We start from the raw sequence: 7517 nt of genomic DNA on the forward strand, positions 1-7517 counted from the left end.
GTGCGATAGCATCCTGCGGGCATCCTGTAGGGAGCTGCAGAAGCAATGCTAATAGCTATCGTCTGGCCTCCAGAGCCGGGGAGAGCCGGACCCGTCACTGAAGACCCACTAATACTGGAAAGCAGTTAATCTTCAGTTATCTGGAGTGCTTCTGAATGCCTGTTGGAGAGTTAAGCAAATACTATGAAGCTGAGGAAGGTTGTGAAAACTCTCAGTAGAGATTAATAACTTGAGCTTAACTTAAAAAAAACCAAAACCCTGCTATGTCTGCTGCTTAATAAATGTTCCCTAGGCTTAACAGTGGCTGTGATGAAGGAAGAAATGACACAGTTGTTTTGAAATAGCTGTAACAAGTGGAGTGTGGCTTCTGTTGCGAAAACAGCCTGCAATAGCTCCAGTTAATGAACTGGAGGAGAAAATCAGTCACCTGAGAAATACTTGTAAAAGGGCACCGAGTGAATTAGAGCCTCGGCCTTAAACCAAGATGGAACGGGCTGTTCGGAAGGGAACATCTCTGAATGGGGTTTGGGGTCCAGACTACATCTCTGGGTTGGTTTTAGATATGCTTTTTTTGGGCGCTCCTCTTGTGTCCCCATCAATACTTGCTGGTGGCCTTGGCAAGGTCAGCTGTCCTCCCACATGTCTCCAGCTGGGATGATGTACTTGTACGTGGAGAGCTGAACATGCAACTGCATTTCTAGAGCAGGTAGATTCCCCCATGGGACATGTAATAATAAATCAAACCTCTGTTGGTTAAATGAGGGGGAAATCAGTTCCTCCTCAGCTTGTAAGCAGGCTTATTAGCCTGGGTCTCATCCTGGCATGGAAGAGCACCACAGGATGCAGCAAATGCACCTTGGTCCTGCGGGTTAGAGGAAGCCTGCATAAAACTCTGGTGACTCCCTGTTCTTGTGTGTTAGAAACCATCCCAAATTGCACAGATGGGTTTGCAGCGAAAGGAGCCCTTTAAATCCTGACAGCATTGAGAAGCAACAAGCTGTGGGCATGTCTGGCTGCAAAGTCCCGAGTCGCAGGTCGGTGCTTGTCTTTGGGGCTGGTGAGGAGGCACAGGGTGTGGGTTGCCCCACGGGTGGGGGAGCTGGGCAAGGGTCCATGAAAGGAAGCAAGAAGTGCTGAAAAGTGAGGGATTTGCTATGAGATTCACAGCCTGATCTGAATTATTTACATCCAGATCCAGGTGGGAATATACCTCAGAGAGAGGAATCCCCTGGTGTCAGTCTCCTTGGAAATCTGTCTACCGAACGGCTTAATGCAAAACTCGTGGGGAGACGGGCAGCAGAGCAATGCCTCGATGGGAGCAGCCTGAGGGCACGAGCGCCTGGGACCACCAGGCCCAGCGGGGCAGTGGGATCCCCGTCCTCAGGGACGTTCGCAGCTCGCCTGGATCTGACTGCTCTGACTTTGCGGCTGCATCTACCTTTGAAGCTGGCCCACCTCCAAGCAGGGCTTGGGCCAGGTGCCCTCCACAAGTCCCTCCCAAAGCAAATCGTTCCGTAGTTCAGTGGGTTTATGGCATTCACCCCTCTACTTTAGGAAATGAGGCTGCTAAAGCTGCACCAGGAGGAGGCTGAGCATTGTGCATGCTTGTCATAATTTGTCTGCCAGCGGGACAAAAATGATTACGGGCTGTCACTGTGCAGCCTGCGTATGTGCTGGCTGCGCTCCGGCCTGGTGTATTTGCCTAGTCCCACAGGTTTTGAGCACTGGAGATTATCTGAGCTTCTCTCCCAAGAAAAGTAAGTGTGCCTATTTTACAAATATGTTTTAACTAGGATCATTATGTCTCAAACTTTATGGTGAAACATATATTTTGCCATGTGTGTGTTTCTCTTTAAAAGCAGCAGCTCCTAGCCTCCTGGGGTTTTATGTAGATTGCAGCTTTTCCTTCTAAAGTACATTTTCATCCTTTGTGGTTGCAGAAGGAAGGTAAGAAAAAAAAAAAAAGCTGAAATCGTGATGCCTCCTGGCTCAAAACCCAGAGGCAAAGCAAGAGAGTCCTGAAAGCAGTTTGCTTTTGTCTGACTCCCTGGAAAACAAGCAGGGGCAGCGGTTCGCCTTGCACGAACACGAAGGGGGGCCCCGGAGAAGCGTCCCCGGTGCCGGGAGCTTGCAAGGTGCAGGGCCACGGGAAGAAACCTTCCCGCGGGCGCCGTGAAAGCCGGTACCCCGCGGCCTGGGCGCAGGAGGGGACGCAAGCGGTGGTGGGCTGGCGCGACCCTCCTCCCCGGGCCCCACAGTGCCTCTCGCCCGCGGGGCCACGCTTCCCACCGAAACTACATCTCCCAGGCTGCCCGGCACGCCGCCCTGCTCCCCGGGAACGGCTCCTCGGGGGGCAGCGGGGGGCAGCCGCAGGCCCCCGCGTCCGGCCCCTGCGCACGGTAAAACGCCCCGGGGGCGCAAACTTTGCCGAACGGCGGGGTGCGACGCGGGGCGGGAGGGATGGCTCCCGCCGGCCAAGAGGCCTCTGGGAAACTCCGGTGGGAGAGAGGGGTGCGTGCGACGGGGATGCCCGGGCCGGGGGCGCGGAGGCGCAGAGGCTGTGCCTGCACGCGGGGCTCCCGGGCGGCGCGGGAGCAGGCAAGGGGGCACAGGGCAGCAGGACAGGGGGCGCAGGGCCGCACGCTGCCGCGCTTTGGGGTGCCCCGGCGCTCCTGCCTGGCTGAGTCCGCTGCGAAAGCAGCTTTTCCCCTTCTGCTCGCCGCACAGCAGTCGCCTTTTCACACCAGGGTGCATCTTTCACTGCTGCGGGCAGAAACGGCGCGGGGGATATTTTCTTCCCTGGGACAGCAGGAAGGAAAACGCCTCTTTCCCCACACTAAGCATGAAAAATAGGGCTGAGACCGAGAGTGCAGAGATCCTCCCTGCTCCCCGACTGCTCTTTCGATTTGAACTTTGTGCCAGACAGACCAAAATCTTCACTTGCTTTCTATCTGCCAGCCCTGAGCAGCGGGGGGACGTTTCACGGGTCCCTTTGGGGAAGTTCAGGTCATCCTGGGCAGCAGCATCAGTGTGTCAGGTCGTTTCAACACCAGTTGCGTGGCCATGAAATGGAGCGGGTGGTACTGCTAACTCCTGTATCCAGCTGGCCTGTATAAAATGTCCATGGATGTGAAACTGCAGGGGGTCTAATTTGTTTCAAATGGGGACACGTCCCAACCTTGTTCTTCTCGATATTTCAGGCCTAAGCAGAATGGAGCCGTCGGAGAAGCGGCACAAGGATTTCATTGCTTTCAAGCTGCCGGACAAAAAATGCCACCCAAAGAAGGACGGCGTCACGGGTGAGTGGGGCCAGGGCACCAGCGGTGTACGGCAGAGTGGACTTGAGGCTCACAGGTGCAAGCTGCGGGCTGCTGGCCAGAGCGCGGGGCGGTGGGTGTGGACCGGCTCCATCCCCCGTGGCAGGAACGATTCCCCGTGTCACCTTGGGCCATCTCGTTGGCCTCCTCTTTCTCATTTTCAAAATGGTCGGTCCGCATCTGTGTCACAGGGATTTGAGAAGGCTTAAGCAGGGTCTGTGAGGTGGTCTTTCGTCTTCTTACCTTTGATTCGGTATAAAAGATCACCTCAGAAATGTCCTTTCAGGGCAATTGAAGTAAATCTCCTGGAAAAGCCAGATTTAGCGCCTGTGTCTGTGACGATTTGTTGCATGTTAATAAAATGGGGATTTCTCAACCAGTCTTACTAACTTTACGCAAAGCTGATGAAACCCCTGTGGGCAGTTTTATTGCAGTTCAATTTAAACAGAAACAAGCTTGAAGTCAATGATGAATAAGAGTTAAACCAAGCTGAAATGAGGCCTTGACCTGCAGACACCCAAATTCATTTTTCATTTTAAGTACGGGTAGCAGAGGCAGGGAAGACAGTAGGTCTCCACACAAGTGTGAAACTCAGCAAGGGTTTCATCATCCTTCCTACCAAAATGGACATTGCAGACATCCCCATCGGAGCTAGTTATCCGGGGACAACAATCCCTTTGTGAGAAACAGGCACATTAAGGCATGAATCATCCATCTGCCTTAGGATGAGAAAAATTGCACCCTTGAAATACCCACTTCTCTCCATTGCCTGTGAAGGGACTGGAGGTGGCTGGCTCAAATGTTGACCTCTGCGTAGTCAACATCTGGATTTGTTCAGATGAAATCCACCCTCAGCATTTGCAGAATTGGCTGTGTACTGGGTTAACTAGGCCAGCTTGGGCGAATATTTGTGGGAGAGGCCTTGCACACTTGGATGGAGAGCGTTTTGCTCTAAACTTATGTACCAGTCAGACCAGTTTTGACAAAGAAGCCTGAATTTTGGCATGAAGGGCATCACTCACCCCAGTTAAAACACTTGGCCTTAGCGTTATGAATAGCTGGTGGGGAACTTTATTCTGGATGTGACAAAGAACACGTTCACACAGGCAAGAAACAAATTCCTGAAGGTCTCTCTACTGAGTTACTTTAAAGGGTTGTATTCTGACTTTTGGATATGCTCTAAACTCTGGTCTGACTCTGGATCTCACACTGGATGCAGGTTGCCAGCTCTTTGTGCCTGAAAGACTCTGTCTGGCTGCATTTTAGGCTTGCGTTATCCAGTAAAGACATGTTGCACCATGACATGGGGTGGGGGCAAGTGATTAGGACCAGGACTGTCCTTTCTCTTTGTAGCAGCTCATGCCAAGTGGCTTTCTAGGAGTTGCTCTCTGGGCCTGTTCTTGAAGGATTCTTGGTGGGGCTTTGTGTTGAGTTTTTCCAGCTCTGCCCTTTCCTAGTGTGAGCTCATCCCCTGCCTTCCCAGGCCTGATTGTGAAGCACCTCCAGAAGACCTTCCAGAGGCCCATCTCCTTGCAACTGTCTTCTCCCATGGCTCTTTCTCAGTGCTGCTCAGGTAGGCAAGGCTGTCAAGGGTCTTCACAGCTGCCAACTTTTCTTAAACATGCCTTCTGGGGTTACACGGTACTTGCAAAAAGCCAGTGGGTTTGAAACGGATGATTTGTGAAGGATCAGTCCCTAGGTGGCCACTGGTGTGCAGGGCAGTCACTGACCTTGGGGAGTCATTTTGGTGTAGAGGCTAAAAGGCCTTTCAAGAATGCTGAAATGTGTTGAAACCTTGCTCATTCAAAAACACAGAGGTCTCAGTCTGTTCTCTGGAGATGTTCTGGCTCCTATTCTGGTCTTTAGCATGCAGGATTTGAGGACAGCAAACACACAGAGGACTGTGATCAGGAGTCTGCTCTCTAGAAGGACAGACTCCATGGGACTGCAGGAAGGGTCACCTCCCGGACACATCAGCTGCTTGAGGCCTGGGTTTGGACCACTGTCTGGACAGAGGTGTTAGCTGTTAGGTTTTTCACAGGGCCTAGGCTATGGGGCTGTACCGAACCATGGAGAAAGGATTGGGCTGTGGAAGGGTCTGAGGGACCTTCTAGCCAAAGTGCCCTTAATGGAAGTGGAAAATGTTCCTGAGAGGAGTGAGATCTGAGCTTAGGGCTGAGCTGGGAACCAACAGATCCTAATCCTGACTCTGAATAGAGCATCTCTATTGCTGAGGACCAAAGGTTAGAAGCAGATATTTTTGCTACTCACATCCTACAGTTTCCCAGCCTCCAGCTCAGAAAGCCCCCAGGTGTTATTGTAGTCAGAAGGGGCTTTATCCAGCGGGGTCTACTGTTGTTTTCCTTCTCCCTGCAGCTGCTCTTCACCCCTTCCCCCACGATTTCAGCTTAAAATGCTGTTCTTCCTCCCAGCTCCAGCTCGCAGTGAGTCACAAGCCTCTCCAGCAGAGCACACTGAAAATTGTCCCTGTGGAGTGAAACGGCTCATTAAACGCCCTATTTCTCTACAAGGCCAATGTTTTTAATGAAAACGCTTGTGTGTGAGTGTTTGTGCGTGTCCATATTGAGCTGTTCTGTTCCTACAGGCTCTTGTCCAAACTTGATGACAAATAAAAGCCAAGCACATGAAGAGAAGCCTGGGGATGTGGCATCTGTAGCCCAGCAGCCTGGCAGGACACCCTGGTCATTCTGCTTGTCACTGTCATCAGGAGGGGATGGCCAGTTCAACCACCAAGCACCCCAGGACTGGCAGAGTGGTCCGCAGGCCCAGGTGAGTGTTCACTGCATGTTCATGCCTCTGTCCCAGGGGAACGGGCTGGCTGGATATTTGGGCTAGTGATGTGCAAGGTCTTCAGGGCCTCTAGTATCTACTGCTGGGCTGGACCCCAAGTGCTGCTCTGGGCAAAGCCTACTGCTAGGTCATGTCTCCTTGTTCTTGCAGTGGAGGGATGAATTTCTGCAGTTTCACCAGTCCTTTCCTGTTTTGCAGATGGATGAGGCTCAGAGCGGAGCCCATAGCACATGGTCCCCAGTGCAGGCATCCCTCTCTTGTGCTCTCAGATCCAGTCCTAGCCCAGGTCTTCCCCTGCCTTGTCCAGCGGACCCCCCTTCCAAAGCCAAGCTTTCCAGCTGCTTCTCCTTGTTCTCACCACCATCGTGGAGCAGCAGCTCCGAATCGGATTCTAACCCTCTGTTCAAAGCCAGCTCCAAGAAATCTCGCAGGGGTACCTGGAAAAAGAACCTGCATCCTGAGGATCCCAGTGGCCCAAAACTAGGAGAGTCTGTGTGTTTCCACTTCACAGAACCCATCATCGCTAGGATAACAGACTGCATCTACCTGGGGAACCTCAATGCTGCCTACAGCGGGCGGGCGCTGTGCAAGAACAGCATTGACAACATCATTGATATGAGCAGCCTGCCCTGCGACCGCAGCCTGAGTGTCATTCCCTGCACCTGCGGCCGGGGAGGGTTCAGGCACAGCTGGTCACGCCTCAAGGTTGACATCCAAGCTCCCCTGGATGGGGACCATCGCAAACTGGGGCAACCCTGCTTCCGGGACATCAATGAGTGCATCGAAGCCTCGCTGGAGAAAGGGAAGCGTGTCCTTATCCACTGTAGAGATGGTTACTCTCTGGGTCCTACTTGTGTCATCCAGTATTTGATGGTCAAGCACAGCATGAGACTGCTGGCAGCCTATGAGTTTGTGAGGGCACGGTACCCGCTGAACATCCAGGAGTGCCATCAGGACATGCTGGTAGGTTTGGAGACGTCCCTGCAGCCTGGAGGTGTCAACATGGCAGGCCTGAAGCACTCCTTGTCAAGGAAGATGGCATGGAGTTAAAAGGGTAGGGTGGCTGTGTTGTCTGGCAGCAGCCCTGAAGATGAAGAGCCAAAAGGAAAATAGCCTTAACTTATCGCATTAGTGAATGAGATGACTTGCTGTGGGGTGTTTAGGACAGTGCTGGGGCAAGATGCAAAGGCTATGGCCTTCCTTTGTAGCTGTTCCTAGTGTCTGGTGGCAGCAGAAATAGAGTGTGGGAAGTTCTTTTAGGGAAACACCAGAGGGAGAGGGAATGTCCTGGGTGGGGTGGGAGCCATGTGTGTTGCTCTGATGTGATTTTGGGAAGGCAGAGGGGAGTCAGACATCGGTCTGCTCAGTGATCCTGCCTGATTTTTCACT

This window comes from Apteryx mantelli, chromosome 4, assembly GCF_036417845.1.
Source record: "Apteryx mantelli isolate bAptMan1 chromosome 4, bAptMan1.hap1, whole genome shotgun sequence".
Classification (NCBI taxonomy): domain Eukaryota; kingdom Metazoa; phylum Chordata; class Aves; order Apterygiformes; family Apterygidae; genus Apteryx; species Apteryx mantelli.